At 35.6% G+C, this 14,530-nt stretch overlaps 1 protein-coding gene across 1 annotated transcript in view; it reads left to right on the top strand.

Moving 5' to 3' along the window:
• LOC118282437 (uncharacterized) overlaps positions 1-14,530 on the top strand; it is a 175,762-nt gene that overhangs the window by 536 nt on the left and 160,696 nt on the right. The gene's annotated exons all lie outside the window — the stretch shown is intronic.

The following is a 14,530-nucleotide window of genomic DNA, read 5'->3' as shown; positions in this document are numbered from 1 at the left end:
TTCTAAAATATGGTAAAGTTGCCATGTTTTACTGTACCGAAAAAAAATTTAAGACAGTTTTTTGTTTCAAACGGAATGAAGATTAAAAATACTTGAGTCATAATGAAATGCACGTTAAAGATTGTCTGCGACTGTGATAAATACTTGTGTCACTTTATTCTCACTTATTCTGTGAGCTTTTCGAATAAAAGTAGTCAGGAAAGATTTGAGGAAAGCAACAAAAGAAAAACTTGTCCGGGCACTCTTCTTGAAATGTTCTCAAGTTTTTATAAGAATGTTATCATTACGAAGTTTCATAGGACTTCTCTGACACTTAGGTATACTAGGTACATAGGTTCTTACGATTTCGTCTTTATGTACATGTAGCTGTATATTAATGTATATTTTGGGTGAAAAGATTAAATGGTGATTGATGTGAAGTAAAATCTGCTACATAAGCCGGATGAAGTCGGTAAAAAGGATAAACTGTTTCTCTGATCAAATGCGTCTGTATTCCAATAAACTTGACAAGAGTGTCTTTAAAAATATACAACATTGTCTTGGTTTCTAGTTACATAGAACCCTTTTTTTGAGAGAGGAAAATCATCCAGCGACTTCTCCCGCCTTGGCGAGGCGAGAGGGAGTGTCAGTCTTTTACTGACTAAAACCCACACCGTTCCGACTCTTGCTTTTTGAACCGGAGCCCCGGTAACTCGTTAGGCAGTCTGCAGTTCCGGGTCTATCTAGATATCTGAGCTGGTGAAAAAACAGATTAGTAAGATTCTCAGTTTCTAAAAGTTATTATTAAGAATTGAGAAGGAGTCTAAAATTATACCCGCCTTATGATAATACATTGTCACATAGTTTTTAAACAAAATTGGTGACAAGTGTGGGTGTTACAGCCTATCGGAAATGTTACGAGATATGTATTTTACATGACTTGTTTTTTTACTATCTATGTTAAAAATAAATATATTGTATAAAATATAAAGCCGTTGCTATCTCTAGAGTGCTCTGGTAGCCAGTGGGTGGTCCTCATCAATATCCGTATTGCCTTAGGGTTATTTTGACATCCCCTTTGTCGACCGCCTTAGAATTACACACAAGTCACCCTCAGCTGTATTATACATCACATATACTTATAGTATTATTAACAACATTTATCATCTTTATAAATATTATCGTTTAGTTTTTTGTTAGTCGGGTGAGGTGTGCTAATGTTTATAGGTTTATTACTGACTTTTTTGTGTTATTTCATTTGAGCCTAGAAATGCATAGTGTTTGGTAAAAAGGGATAGGTATGTTATAGCTAATAGTCTATCACCTACTATTACCTAACCGTATATATACAGAGTTTACTATTGTATAGGTAGGTACTACATATTACTAAAGAGAAACTTCTATAGGTCCCCTCCACCATTTTTAAGTATGTTTCAAAGTAACCAGTAACCGTACACACTTACCTTACTGCAACTAACTGAAACTAAAGAAAACAAAACAAAAGCATTCGTAAGTCCCAACCTCCGATCTCCAGATGTGTTTGAAAGCCCATAAAAGTCTGGAAAACTTAGAAAGGACTATTTAACAGTAGTTAGTGACCGTGTTAAATAGATCGTTACTTCACAGGGCCCTGTAATAATGTTTAATTGTGGGCAAAAATGTTGCGGTAGGTACATGTTAACGAGTGGACTTGTGGACATCAACACCGCTCGACCCTTACCGCATTTTGTTTCGTTGATTGTGGCTACTTGTATGTTATATTATGTATGTTTACTTTTGTGTTTGCCTGTCATTCTTTAAGTGGGTTTTAAGGATAATGTTCGTATTTGTTTGTTGTAATTAATAATTGTGATGTGTAAGTACTGCTTGTTTTTATATTTTGTTGTTTTAGGATAGGATAAAAAGAGGTGCAGGTAGGTACTGATATCAACGTTTAGTTGTTCAAGTATTATTAGATATGGCAAAGAAATTGAAATTAAAAAAAGCTTTTTTATGGTAAGGATAAGACGGTAAATGGGCAGATGGTTCCCTTGATGGAAAGCAATTGCCACCTATAGACACCCGAAAGACCAGAGGCGTTACAAGTGCATTGTCGACCTTTTGGGTGTTAGGAATAGGTTGTTGGGGAATCGGAATTGGGAAGAGGAGTAATTGCGCCTCCGGTAAACTAACTCACACAACGCAAGCATTATTTCACATCGGTTTTCTGTGAGGCCGTGGTGTTACTCCGATTGAGCCGAAGCATGGCTCTCCCACACTTATACCAAAAACCATACCTTTTCTTCCTCCAGCTTAGTCTAAGCTTTCTATGTATCTAAGTGGTTCTTAAATAATTTTCTATATTCGAAAATTGAAACTAAGACTAGCTTGATTACATTTTCTTTTAAGATTTTATAAAATTTTATTTTAACATCCTTGTGTGGGTGAAACTAATCTTGTTTGATCTACAAATTAAAAACACACGAAAAATTATGTAAAATTTTTCATATTTGAACTTTTTTTACCACTGTTCCTTGTATAACTTAATTATAGCTTTATTTTAGGTATTAAGGTAAAGGTTATTCTAAAACCTTAACTTTTTATTTAATATTGGTTATTCATTTGATTCATGTCGTTCTTTGTTTAAAGAAACGTCATAAACCAAAGACTTCCTCATGGGAAGTGTCACTAAATTAAGCAGCAAAAAGATTGAAGATTTGACCTTTACCTGCCTACGCCAAAAGCTCGCTTGAATCCTCTTATACTATAAAGGAAAATTGAATATTGTTATCGAACTTTATATAAATTCTGAACAAAATTTTGGAATAACTCCAGTTTACAGTATACAAATGCATAGATACTGAAAACTACGTAAGTGTTAGCAGTCAAGTATTCGGCAAAGAGATTGCATTTTAAAAGGTTCAGATTTATCAGTTAACTACAGAAGTAGACATATTTTATTATAATTTTTTTATTATTTGTTAGACTCATCAACAATTTATTGTTTACTTCCACAAATAATACACGGCCAAAATTTGGCAAATCCAGCTGTTCTCGAGTTTTAGCGAGACTGACGAACAGCAATTGATTTTTGTATAAAGATAGATAGATTGACACGATACATTAATATGATACACAGACTTTGTTCAACAAGACAGACACATGTATCCTACAAACACATATCTAAATGTAACAAAAATGTGTGCGATTATAACGCGGAAGTTAGGAGACGGTTAAAACTTTAACGAGTCCTCGTTTCAGCGGTACGTTTTGTTTATGGCCGATATAAGAGCACGACGATTAAATCTGAAACATGCGGTGACATGACACATGTTATCCGCAACATAGTTAAACATACATTTCGTATTCATTTTGAATAACATTACTTCGAAATGATTGTTCTTTATTATGTTATTTTGGGTTGTCTTTTTATAAACTTTTAGTTTACTTAGTTGTAATGCTATGATCATAGTCGTATCTATAATGATGCCGTATGTTTTGACCTATTTTACTTAACTTACGGATCTTTTGTTCATACGGATTTAAGAATCTATTGGATGACATAGAGTTCGTATAAAATGAAAAATTTTCGAACTATGCAGGTAATAATAAAGTGTGGGAGAGCATGCTTCGGCACGAATGGGCCATCTCGACCGGAGTGATATCACGTCCTCACAGAAAACCGGCGTGAAATAACGCTTGCGTTGTGTTTTGTTGTGCAAGTGAGGTTGCCGGAGGACCAATTACCCGCTTTCCAATCTTTCCAATCCCCGATTCCCCAAAACCCTTAAATTCCTAACCCCCAAAAGGTCGGCAACCCACTTGTAACGCCTCTGGTGTTTTGGATGTCCATGGGTGATGGCGACTGCTTACCATCAGGTGATCCATCTGCTAGTTTACCAGCTTATAACATAAAATAATGTTATTAACACAATCGATCGTGCGGTACAGTCAAAGAAATTGCTGCAATAGTCTCAACATTCTTAGTATTGTTGTCGTTATTGTCAGAATTTCACGCAGATCAACGACCGCAATGTTAGACTGATTACCTGACTTTTGGTATTTCTGGTCATATCCATTAACACTAAAAGCTATCGATCTACTCTGCTACTAGCCAGGCGTCCATTTGTTCATAAATATAACCTATCTCCAATTGTTATTTTTTGTATCAAAACTGTAACATCATCCAATAGAATGGAAGGCGAAGTCTTTTACATTGCTAGGAAGCTAAGCTTAGCTATGAAAATTCGTAACAATAAAATATGAACACAATAAGACCAATTTATTACCAAAATAGCGTCTGATATAAACAGTTCTATTGCTCTTTAAGCAAAGGAGTTACGAAACTACGCAAACATTTGATATAGGTAAAGTTTATGCCGACTTAGGATTAAGTTACAAATTAGGGGATGGGCCGTTGACCCTCCAATGACTTCAGAAACGGCAAGAGTAGGATGGATTACACCCCAATTAGTTGCTCAGCGTATACTAAGACTTGTAGGAAAATTTACTACGCACTCAACACGCGTTATAACTAGACGCTCATCAAATATGTAATAAGGGAACCACTCGAAAGTTTATGTGAAATTATCTCGTGCTCCGATACTTGATGTTCGTTAATTCTCGTGTTGTAAAATAAAACACTCATCACGTACATTAGCCGCAGGGGAACGTGAATGTTTCTGTTCAACATGTTCGGTAATAATGGAATTACTTCATAATATGTATTTTGTGTAACGTTATAATCTACATAATTACATATATCTACCAAATACCAATACAAACATTGACTTTACGTAATACGGATTATAAAATAACGCTATAGAAATAATTTTATAGAAAAATTATATATGTACCTACCTTCCTTATATATATGAGCACTGATGAGCAGAGTTGCGCTATTTATTATCGCTAGATGTCGTCACTTCCGTTGATGGTCGTTATCTAGTTATTTAAGAGTTGACGTGTAGTGTTATTTATATATTTCAATAAATATCATTTATCATTTATCCACTTATAGTAGCGTCTGAGATTCGAATCCAAACGATCTATCAGCCATCCACTAAAAATAAATTGATGAGTTAAGAACATTAACTATATTTTACATAAATAATCGTTACCTTCGCTAAAACTAGAACAAATCTGGTTTTATTTTAAAACATTTATGAAACTCCAGGGAAAGGTTAAAGGTAACTAATATAAAATATAAAGTTACATATATCTACTTTGTTCCCTTGCTAGTGAAAAATAAAATACCTTATTATTTACCCAAGTGGGATTACCTATAATGTACACATTCTGTAAGCCCCAGTTTGCTAATAAAAGCGTTGGATATGGGATAAAAAATCCCGGCTTATAGTTTTAATGCTTAAACGAGGCAAATTTCCTACTTTCACGGCTTGTTGGAACCTTTCAGCAATGCGCACATTAATTAACTACTTAATTTTAAGTAAAACGTTGTACATTATAATGTGCATTTGTTAATGCTTTATATATTGTAGTTTTGTTTATGTTAATGTATCTGAGTACTGAATCAGAAACCTTAAATAAAACATATGTATATGTTATGAATACATATATTAAACATATGTATATGTTATGAAAACATATTTTAAACATATGTAGGTATATGTTTTAGGTTATTGTTAAACAAAGTTTGATTGGCACGTTTACCTTGGTGCAGGCAATTTTAGACAGAGTTTTTATATGGTATAAGCCCCCCATGGATACCCGAAACACTAAAGGCGTTACAAGTGAGGAATTTAAGGATTGTTGGGCAGTTCTAAAGTATCAAACATTCTTGGCGCCAACTAACCCCTTCTAAATTTTAAGGAACCCCTAAGTTAAGATAGGTGACATTTAACGACATTTCGGTATATGTATAAGTACGAGTTAGTGTAGGTGCTTCAAGACGCTAAGCAAGTTTCAGTTAAGAGATAGGGGTGGAAACGTCCACGATTCTTCAAATAAAAAGAACTATATAAAACAACTATTGTACATTTCATCTTAGAAATATAACATAAACCTAAACAAACGTAAACCTATCAATTTTGAAAAGAATGTGAGTTGTGATGCTGAAATTGAATCTAACGACAAAATGGACAATGTTTTTTCGGGCAGCGCCGCGGGGCGTCACAAGCCGTTCACAACTTTCATATTATGAGCATGCTGCGGTTCTATCAACCTCTCATACACAAGGTTATTGAAAGGAAAAAATATGAGGAAACTTACAATATAATGTGCTTTTGTTTTTTCAGATAACTATTCGAAAAGATTTTTATAATAAACGGGAAATTAGCTTTTAATTACAGTCTATTTCAGTTTCTGTAATTCAATTACTGGTATATGTAGCTAACATATAGATTTTTCACATTTTTAGCGTAGTTTGAAATTGTGCCCTATGGAAATTAGTTTATTCATTGACTTCTAATACAATTGATGAAAAGATGTTCGGGCTCTGGCTCGAAGAGCAGAAGTGGGATCGGGGTAGTTTTTAATTAGAAATAGTCTGACACTACCTCTCTCCTCGCTCAAGGCGGGAGAAGTCATCAGTCAGTCAAGAGAAGAGATGGTTCCCCCCCCCCTCAAAAAAGGTACATCACTACTAGTTCCTCAACTTACCCCTTCGAGGATTAAAAGGTATGACGTCATGTAAAGCCGGTACCTAATTATCGATTGTCTTATAAAACACGAACGGGTAAGTTACCCTAATTTGTTAGTCTTACTTATACATTACTTAATACCTGAGTGAACTTGCTTATAATCTGCATACCTAATTAGGTACTAACTGAATAGGTACGTAAAGGAGCTATTCTATTCATTCTATACGAGATAAGTTCTATTTAAATCAGTATTTAATTGATTTTGATTGCTTCATTTGCATTTGATATGTGTGTGGCACAGATAAATCTAATTGCTGTACAGATTACCGATATGTAGATTACTACGCTCAAATTAGAAATGGGAATTACGACATAAAGACAAGAGTAATTCTGAGGGCTTAGTACGACTTTGTTTAACGTGAGCGCGTTTGGCGCTCTGATTGATTGGTTCATTTAAGCTGGCCAATCATACCGATGCGTGCAGCGCGTCGCGTTTTGCGCGCGCCTCAAAGAGCCATCAGATCACCACAGATGGAGTCCAATAAGGCTGATTCCGACCCGGAGCTGCGGACTACCTAGCGGGTTACCGGGGATGTGGCTCGAATAGCACGGGTAGGAACGGGGTGGTTTTTAGTCAGTAAGATTCTGACACTCCCTCTTGCTTCGCCCAAGGCGATTTTGGATGATTTTCCTCGCACATAATGAAAAGCAAACTCGTTGGTTGGTTGGTTGGCTATCAAAAAAATATTTGGTGTACCTCCTCAAGAGTCCGTGACAGTGCCGGGACTGTTAGACTATACTTAAGTACGATCCTCTTCTACATAAGTTTACTGCACACATAAACTGCTGGTTGAAAAGAGCAAAGCAATGTCACGCCTTTTATCCCCGAAGGGGTAGGCAGAGCCGCTAATGCCGCTATACAATGTACACCCACTCTTCACCATTGTGTTATAAGTCCCATGTAATAGGGGTAAGCCTATTGCCATATACTGGACATAATTCCAGACTCTGTGCTACTACTGCGAAAGTTGAAAGTAGCAGTTTAAAAAAAATGATTTGTCAAATGTGTATTTCAGCTCTGGTGTCCTTAGAATAGGGCAGGAGAGGTAGTAACAATATCAACATAGTGATTATCGGTCACGTTTTGTACAGTGTAAGAGAAGACTTAGATTACCAAGTACTAACCACAATTGTCCTTTAGGTATACTCTTCTTTTCTTTATCTCCTTCATACATTTGTATGAATAGGAACCAAATTTTAAAGTAACATTATTCATTTGAACCCTCAAATAAAGATAAAACTTAAAACCATCTTTCATAAACCTACAAACAACTACTTACGTTGTTTGTTTTCATTTGGGTAACTTCCTTAAATGATGTATATTTAAAGTAAAACACCCCACTGGATGGAGGCCTCTCTTGCGGAGAGTGAACACGCTTTAATCTTCACGCTCTGTCTAATACGAGCTGTCTGTTTTGAAGCATCATGCCTACAAAATCGCATAAAGACTTCGTGCATCAAATATATTATTTTGTGCTTCGAAGATCCCTTGTGTTATGATGGAATGACTTATTACCTATCTTTTTTCCTCTGCAAATGTTTTAAAATTTTTATCAAAATTACTAAAACAATATCCAAAGAATATTTTACCCTAATATTTTACCCTGTTTATTTGTTTCTTGCGCTGAAATAAACACGGTCAATATATTTCTCCTTATGATAATTCTAATGTGCTTCTTAATTGCCTCATATTTTTTCCAGTTATCGAAACTTTCAACAATTTATGCTTTCCTAGTCAACCAGCTAACCGTTGATAGTAGCCTCCATAAAAACCTAACAGTTAATACTTCTTCAATCTTATTTGTAGAAGTTTAAGGTACATATTTATTTGTATTTGAACAGAAACCAACAACAAACCAAACAAATGTGTAGGTACGTATAAGAAAATAAATAAAGTCGCACCGCGATTTCGCCGTTTTATTAAATAATCGCGTTGAAAACATTCATTACCAAAGTTCGGTGCTTTAATGTTCTCGATAAGTTTGGAAACACACAGATAAATAACACTTCCGTATACGTTCTGTTTCCCTGGTCGTCGGGTTGCGAGCTCGTGTGTCCCCGTCTCACATTTCCTTTGATTTACTGAATACTTTGATGATACTTTTTTCTATTAGATATGTACAAAGAACAGAGGATGGAAAAAAGAAATAATGTTGAGTTCCTTTCTATTAGAATGTTTAATATAAATATTTTACGTGTCTTTTACAAATTAATTTCGTTTTTTTTCCTGCAACTTGTCATCCGGAAACAAATTTAATTCTTTTTTTATCCTGAAACGCGTCATTCCGAAATAAATTCGTTATTCGGTACGTTTTTAAAAAAATCCACATGTAATTCTAAATTGGAGGTAAGGTGAGGTATAAAAACACATCTCAAATATGTTTGGTAAAATTTTATATGTACTTATCTGGGTGCTATTCAGTAAACCCCTATAAAATACCGAGCTACCTCTGGCTGCGTATTTTTATATACCTTAATATATATTTTTTATAGCCAAACATCTCTCTGTATATTATTCATGCTGATAAGGATGGTCAAAGCGTGAAATTTTACGCGTCCAAAAATATTATAGGTAATCTGAGTCCTTGTTTATGCTATAGTATGGTAATCTCACGGGAAGTGATAAATAAGGGCCGTATTCAGAAACGTCACAAGTTGCAGGCGCCCTCTTTGTTAGCAAACTTTTATGCTTTGTTATAATTGAAGGCCGGAACACAGCGTACCGAGAGCCTGTGTTATCGGACGCTCGGCTCGACTTAATACAAATTTATACTGGTATGCAAGTTCCAGACATTTTTATTTACGAATTATATTTAATAATGTAAGGTAATGTGACTGAAAATATGAAATGAGCTTCAAAAGTTAAATTATGATTTGTGCAATTATTTTGTCTGACGTACCTACAATAAAGAAAATTCTAATTGACTGATTTAAACTTTGGGAGAAATGATGAAATAATAATGAGCGATGAATACTTACCTACGCAGCGATGCTTTTATTCTTTTCGTCCGTTAGCTCTTAACAAGAATCACATTATTCCAGCCACTCGTGTAATTTTAATGAGCGCCTGTGAACTATTAGCCGGCTTCGAGGGCTGCGCATCAAGAGGAGCCGATGACATTCGAAGAGGGCGTGATGAACGCGCGCCTCCGAGATGTCGATAGCGCAGGTTCGTTCTCGAGAGGCCAGTCCTTACCACGTCGTATTATGCCGTCCCCGTTTACGCCGCGTTCGCGCCAAACCAACTTTCCGATCCTGCATGCTTGCCGCTCTTTGTAGCGGGCAATGACGTCACAAACTCACCATTCCTCATAGAAAAAGTTTCCAGCACACACATATCGCACGGCGTGAAGTTTTTGTACGTTTTAAAAATATCAGTTACGTTTGAAATGCGAGCGCCACGTAAGCGCTTTAACTTTTTTACTAACTTTATTTCTACATGAATTTATACAAAAGCCAGACACAGCGATAATGTCTTCCATTTGTTAAAAGACGAGAATTACAACCGCGACGACAGAAAAGAATAAAAGGGTTGTCTTTGTTGGTAGCAGGAGGAATACATTTTATGCAACCGCTCGGGCGCTGCGCGTACCTTTCTATCGTATAATAACCCTATTGTGCCGTCTGTTGGATTTTATAAAATTTGAAATATATTTGTTAAAGGGGTCCTTGTAGTTTCGTGTAGTCAAGCAAGCGCCTCGCTTCGGTCGTGTCTGCTTTGAAATTGCATCATTAGAATAGCTATGTACAGTACGTAATAAGGACATTCTTTTCTATGCAATGCAGTAAGGAGACATTGAGATTATGATAAGTTTATTTTTATCTAAATAGAGAGCTAACACTTTCGTCTTTAAAAATAGAAAGAGTATACAAATTACCTGTATTCTACAAGTTTCTGAAAAACGTCTTACCAGCATTTTGTGGCATAAGTGACTGCTTGACATTTTAATGTTTCGGCGCACGAACCACTACATTTGGCAAGAAAATACGACAGCCACAAAATGTCTTGAAATGCTGTGACCTAAACTGTCACGTCCCTGAGATAAAATTCCTAAGAGGAAAATAGTCATTAAGAGATAGGTACCTACTTACTTAGAAACTAAGATTTTGGTAAACCTAACTTACACATAGTTAATTTATTGGTTAACTTAAATATTCATCTATAGGTTTCACAGTATGAAATCTTATTACAACATCTTTATCAAAATTACAAAAAATACTAATGATACCAGATGGTTATGCTAGCAGAAGATTTTAAAGTCCTTTCATCACGAGTTCTCTGATTGCGTCATTTGTTTCAATCGGAGACTCCGGAAATTGACCTAAGCCGCGGTGGATCCCTGATAAACCTCAAAGCTGTCATAAGTATTAATTAATACTGAGTAGCCCACTTTCATAAATCTCTTATTAAAACCCCTTTATTTAATATCCAGAAGCCTTTCCGAAGTATCGATTCAAGGAATCTATTAAAATCCAGTTTCCCTTCGACACAAATCAAGTAGCAGTTTAATGATGTTAAAACTTGCTGTATAAACGGGAGGTTACGCCGCTCTAGTTATGAGCAGTAAAGACTTAATATTCTTCGAAAGGGACCTGCCCTTTATCCCCTTATAATATTATCTCATGGCATACATAAATAATTCATAAAAGAATAGGATTTTCATATTATTTCACTTTGCTTCTCCGTGGAGATGTTTGCCACGTTATACACCTCACCAAAATGACACCGGAATAGCAAGGAGACAGGGCAGTTAAATGAATTATGATATTCTTAACGAAATTAATGTCGTAAAAGTGTTCTTATTTTGTTTATCGCCTGACCGTAGCTCGGAGGTCGGATGTTCTAAAAAAGGTTTTACTTGGAAATTCTGAGCCTCTGTGTTCAGGACTTTGTAGGTATATGTATGTATATGTGCAGACAAACGAAATGAAGTATTAAAATTATTCAAAGCGTTTATTTACTCAACATTTTTAGGGGTGCCGTTCTATATTATGGGAGAAAGTTTTATAAACAAATTATTGTGTTTTTTTAAAGAAAGTGGTATTTACAAAGTGATATGAAAGCTACTTTTTTAAAAAAAAACGTCGCCCTACACTAGGATCCTTTCCTGTTTTACAAACATACAAGTTCACATACACATGACACCCAGACCCGAAACAACAATTTATGGATCACACAAAGAGTTGTTCCTTGCGGGAATCGAACTCGCTACACGTTGCGCGACAGTCGATTGCCCAGCTATCGCCAATCATGCAGTCAAATTATGTACATTGATATGAAATCGGTGTTGAATATAATCGTTTAAACCGGGTCTAAATGTTACCTGTCATTTTATTAACGTAGTCTGTTCCACTGGCCAACGTTGTTAGTCAAAATCCATCGCAGGTACACTTAGTACGAAACTTTAATGGTGAGTTTTGGACGTGGAAGTGAAATCTCTCTGTTTGTTTGTTACGAGCCGAGAGACCTTTCATACTGGAATTAAATCCGTTTGCCGCCGCCGTTGCAACAGCAACATCCGACAAAGTGATTGCATAACCGAAAAAATGTAGTTTGGTAGGTACTCATTACTTTACAATAAGTGATTAAATGTAGGCGTTCAATTAATATTATCCTTATCTATTGATCTATCTAACCTTTTGGGGGGGAAAAGGTGTGTAATATACAGGGTGACTTTGAATTCGACGTATTCCTCTCGGGAGGTGATAGTACAACTAATTTCCTACAAAATTAGCCCTGAGGTCCTTGGGCGGAAAGTGGCTAGTTTCTGAGATATTCAACATTTTTGGTTTTGGTAAAAAAATCCCGAATTGATTACAAAAACATCAATAAATAAAAAAATACTGGTTGGATTTTAGTTATTCTCCGAAACATATTTGAAGATAATGTCGAAATAAGACGCATATTCAGCCCAAGAGTGAACGTCATAGTGATAAGGAAGTGTGTTCGGGCATGTATTCGTCGTAGGGAAGATCATTTTGAACAAAATTTTGCAAATTAAGATGTTTTTGAAATTGCGCTTTTCTCTTTACGCTCTACTTATCATCAATTAATTAATTTGTTTTTGGGAATTTTGTAAATATTTTTACGTTTCTGGGTAGCTAATAAACCAAGGAAGTTTTTCTAATAGTTTGTACGCTTAGTGTCATATATATTTTTTTAAATAAATCCAGTTATCTATTGACCAAATTAGTGAAACAAAACAAAATTTCATAGGAAATTACTTGCTATTTTAACACGAATGATATTTCTGCCATTATTAGTATTTATAAATGATAACTGATGTATTGGTAACTGATTAAAACTAAAATAACTAAAATCCAACCAGTATTTTTTTATTTATTGATGTTTTTGTAATCAATTCGGGATTTTTTTACCAAAACCAAAAATGTTGAATATCTCAGAAACTAGCCACTTTCCGCCGAAGGACCTCAGGGCTAATTTTGTAGGAAATTAGGTGTACTATCACCTCCCGAGAGGAATACGTCGAATTCAAAGTCACCCTGTATACTATGGGATACTCGACTGCACTGGTTGTCGCGGTGGCTGGGCAACTGGCTGCCGTGCAACGTGTCGCGGGTTCGATTCCCGCACGAAACATTATTTGTTGTGTCCGGGTCCAGGATAGGATTAGATAACATATTATAGTTTACCCAGTTATTGTTTCTCTATTGAACATGCGGACTAAAGCCTTAGGCACTATATTGCTATCAATACTAGGTAGCAGTTAATTCATAGGAATTTACTGCCAAATTAAGAAAAAAGAACCAGTACCTAATACTTACTTAGCTCGGCCTGACAATCGAGTACTCGATAAACGACTTCATTAATTCAAATAAATTTAAAAATTTCAAATAAATTTGCGGTTGTAAAAGAAAAGATGTCAAATGGAAATATTTATGGCTTTAGTGGAACATTTTACTTGAAATGCGAATATTTCACTTCGGGACAGGTAGCCAGTTAGTTTTCATTGTATTCAAGCTCTTTGTTGTAGTTGTTACGACATATTTTACTTTGATATTTCGTGACTTCAATATTGCTACTAGTTATAACTACTTTTTAACATAGTAAGGTTTTCTGATTCCTGAGGAGATAAGCAGAAGAGCTTATGCACAATGTATTTGTATCATATGTATACTTGCACTAACACCAGTTTTGTTATCATATCAACAGTCTACTGCGAACTACTTACCGGGTTTTCCGGGGCTCCGGCTCGAAAAGCAGGAGTAGGAAGTGAGTAGTTTTTAGCTGGTAAGAGTCTGATGCTCCCTCTCGCCTCACCGGGGGAGAAGTTATTGGATGTTTTTCTCCCTTTAAAAAAGTTGTGGCCACTGCTGACCAAAGGCCTCTTCGCACAGAGAAGGTTCGAGCTTTAATCACCACGGTTGCTCAATGCGGGTTAGTGATTTCAGACTTATAATGAGATATTATTAGCTTAGGTTTCCTCACGATGTTTTGTTTCATCGTTTGTCAACGATTTCTCAATAATCTTAGAAAGTATATACAACTTAGAATAGTCACATTGGTACTTCTTATTGGCAAGTTTCGAACCCACACCCTTATGCATGGGAAGCTTAGACCTCTGGGCCACCATGATACATATGAGTTATATTATGAATACTATGTAATAGGCCCTTTTCAATAAGGTATCAGATTATTACAATAGGTAGTTATCAAACTCCAGACAGTATTATTAGGCTCAGAATTTATAAAACACTGAATAATATGTATTAGCTGAGTAGAAAATCGAAACCTAGACAGTATAACGTGTCAACTACTAATACTAGACAACAAGGCTAGACTAGATTTATTATAGTTGTTACGGCAATATTTCACTTTGATATTCCGTGACCTCGATATTGCAACTATTTTTAATAACATCAAATTCTTTAAAGTAGGGCTTCCAATC

Source organism: Spodoptera frugiperda, chromosome 20, assembly GCF_023101765.2.
Source record: "Spodoptera frugiperda isolate SF20-4 chromosome 20, AGI-APGP_CSIRO_Sfru_2.0, whole genome shotgun sequence".
In the NCBI taxonomy this organism is placed as follows: Eukaryota; Metazoa; Arthropoda; class Insecta; order Lepidoptera; family Noctuidae; genus Spodoptera; species Spodoptera frugiperda.
Note: the sequence above shows the minus strand (reverse complement) of the source record. Positions and strands in the feature narration are given on the sequence as shown.